Genomic DNA, 3,622 nt, shown 5'->3' on the forward strand with positions numbered 1-3,622 from the left:
GGTGGGGGAAGATAAACCAATCACGATGATGCATGCTAGCGGATGCGCTCAGAAGGGGCGGGGCTTCGCTCGTTAGGGTGTCTGTGGCAGAGATCTGCGGTTCTCGCTATTGTAGTCCCCAAAGTTTCACAGGGAACCCTCGGAGAAACGCATTTTCAAGTGGAATCACGAGAAACAGGGAAGAACAAAAAGTATAAGTGTCTCAATTTACATTTTCTGTGCTGTAGTTTATATTTGGAAAAGAGGTTAATTTTAGTACAACAAGTTGGAGAGGGCATGTCTAGGACAGAGAGTGTGTATGTTTTGTCTCTTGCTCTAACTCCATCGTCAAGCCTGGCACGTGGTAGCTCTTTTTAAATACTACAGCAGCAGTCCTACGTGCTCAATAAATTTAGGTGATATGTGCCATCATGGATCTAAGCCCTTGCATCTATTATTACAACATGATCTCTGAAGCACAGAGAGGTTAAGCGATTTGCCCAAAATCACTGATCACGAAGCAATTTAACACCAGACCATGTCTCTATCCAGTATTATGAGTTTAACTAACTCCTATCCATCCTTTAAGTCTCAATTTAAATGTCACTTCCTTCAAGAAGCCCTCCTGTAATCCATGGGTGGGTAAATTAGTAACCTTTTTATCAGGACACGTAATGCATTTAAGATGCTATATTAAAATGAGGGTCAGAGGAGTAGACAGATGGTGTCTTGTACACTTTTGTAGTCACAGTGCCTAATACTGCACAGTGTAGACTATAAATATTTGAATGAACAGCAAAAATTAAAAATGTCAACAAGAACTTTATTAAATTTGACCAACTGTATGATATTTCATAAGGGTGTTCCTAGATTCTAACACAGTTGCTAAAAGTTCACAATTTTGGTTATGTACCTGCTTTTATGTTTTTTTAAACCCCATAGTTGACTTAAAATGGAGCACATTAAATTCTTATGGTATATTCAGGGAAACTCCAAAAGAGATCTTTTAATATTCATCTTTGTACCTGGCCTGTGTAATATATATTTAAATAAACAGTAGACTGAATAAACAAATACCAAAACGTGTTTTATCTATGTTGTTTTTATTATTTAAAGGATATTTTTTTAAAACCATAGGAAGAAAAAAAATGGCTAAAAGGACCAATGTGTTAATAAATGTATTTCTGGGAGGTATCATAGTGTGCATTTTAAAGAGTTACTTTTGTTTCTAGCTTTATTATTATGAAAATGTTTAAAGATACAAAAAAGACTGTACTACAATAAACAATTATATATCCTCCACCTAGATTTGACACATGCTAATATTTTGCTGCCTTTGTTTTCCCCCTCTCCTCCCTCTCTCCACAAACACACACCTTTTTTGCATGACATCATTTGCTGATAGACATTCTAATGCTTCACTCCTAAACCTTACAGCATGCATATACTAAGAATGAGATGTTCTACAAATAACCACACCACCATGATTACACCTAAGGAAAGGAACAACTTCATGATATATAATGCCCTATCCCTATTTCATTTCTGCCACTTGTCCTAAGAATAACTTCTATGACTTTTTATTTTGAAAGCATGTGGCTATTATATATCTTTTTGTGTGCACTCTCTCTTTAGAAAAACAACATATTTATTACTAATGTCTGATTAGCCTTTAAGTTTTAAAACTCGTCAGTTCAGTGGCACAGTGTGTGCAACCATCATCACTATGTATTTTGAAAATTTTTTCACCACACCAAACAAGAACTCCATGCGTTCAGCAATAACTCTTCATTCTCATTTTCCTAATACCTAGAAATTTTTAGTCTTATTTATGTATCTTATTATTTTTGCCTATTCTAGATATTTCTTTTTTATTTAGTTTTCAGTAATAGGTGGACACAATATTTTATTTTATGTGGTGCTGAGGATAGAACTCAGCACCTCATGCATGCTAAGCGAACACTCTACTTCTGAGCTACAACTCCAGCCCTCTACATATTTCATGTAAGTGGAATCATTATATTTGTCCTTTTATGACTGTCTTTTTTCACTTGGTAGAATGTTTAAAGCCTTCGCTCATGTTGTAGCATATATGAAAACTTCTCTGCTTCCCTCTCATCCTTGAGGTAGGAGTGGTGGTGCAGGAGATTGAACACAGGGCCTGGTGCATGCAAAGCATGTGCCTTACCACTGAACTACACCCATTTTATTATTATGAACGAATATTATTTCATTGTATATGCTAAAATGAATCCATTCATCTGTTGATACACTTTGGATTGTTTCTATCTTTTGGTTATTGTGAATCGTGATTATTTTTTGAGATACTGCCTGTTTCCACAGCACTCGAATCATTTTACATTCCTACCAGCAATACATTAGGTCTCCCTTAGTATGATGTTTCTCCACATCCTAACCAATGCTTGTTTTTTTTTTTTTCCTTTTCAAAAAAATTATAGCCATCCTAATGTTTCCCTGGTTCTGACAATTTAGGCTGGGTGCGTTTAGGTTTTTTTGTTGTTGTTGTTGTTGTTTACTGTTTCTTAGGTGGGGGACTAAAGCTTAGAGTTGCATACTCCATAATTTTGCTGACACTATCGCACTTTCCTCTCTCTTTTTGATTTTGAGTCTTTCCTCTAATTTAATGTAAAACAATCACCCCACTTGTTTTTTCCATACTACTGACTCTGAAAAGTTAAAAATACTAAGCTTATAGAATATCCCACAATCCAAATCTGTCTGTTTGCTTTCTCGTAATGTTATTTATCCTGTTCCTCTATCCTCTAACTTTCTATGAATATTTAAGTTAAATATTTTGGTAATACTTTAAGGGGACATTTTGTGGTTCACAGCTCATCATCATGTTAGGTTATCCTACTGTTTGTGAGTCCAAGTTTGAAGATTTAAGAATGTTGAATACTCCACTTCTCTATTGTAAATATTTATTTTTCACTAAAAGCACACCCTTCCTTTATATGCAATGTAGTTTCCTTGGGTCTATCTATAAGAAGCGACATATTGAACATAATCTTGCCCCAAACTGCTCTTGGGGGATCTTGGTCTGTGCTAAGCACCTCCAAAGCACTTCCAGTAGTACACTAGAACCCATGAGTGCACAAGTTGCAAGTTGTGGGAAAGGAGAAATGCATGCCTTTGTGTTCTATTCTGCTTCAGTGCAAACTATAATTTATCAGAACTTTGGAGCCAGGCTGCCTGGATCTGCTTGACAGATCTCAGCTCTGTTGCTTACTAGCTGTATATTCTTGGATAGATTGTTAACTTTCTATTTTAGTTTCTTCTTTGATACATTGGTTATGAATAATAGTACTTTACTTCATAGGGTTATTGTGAGAGTTAAATGAGTTTAATATATGAAATATACTTAGAATAAAGATGAACACATAGTATCATGTGTATATTAGATATTGTTACCAAAGAAGTGATGTTTGAGCTCAATGACTTATAGGCTTATAGATTGCTTAATTTTTTCCTATTTAAAAAATTAATGTAAAAATTACCAACAACAAAAGGTACAGATCTTAACTGCACAATTTGAGAAATTTGGGTAAATGTATATACCCATTTAACAACCACTTACATCGAGATTAAAAACATTTCTGTGACTCTAGAAAGTTCTCTTGAA

Source organism: Ictidomys tridecemlineatus, chromosome 2, assembly GCF_052094955.1.
Source record: "Ictidomys tridecemlineatus isolate mIctTri1 chromosome 2, mIctTri1.hap1, whole genome shotgun sequence".
Taxonomy (NCBI): domain Eukaryota; kingdom Metazoa; phylum Chordata; class Mammalia; order Rodentia; family Sciuridae; genus Ictidomys; species Ictidomys tridecemlineatus.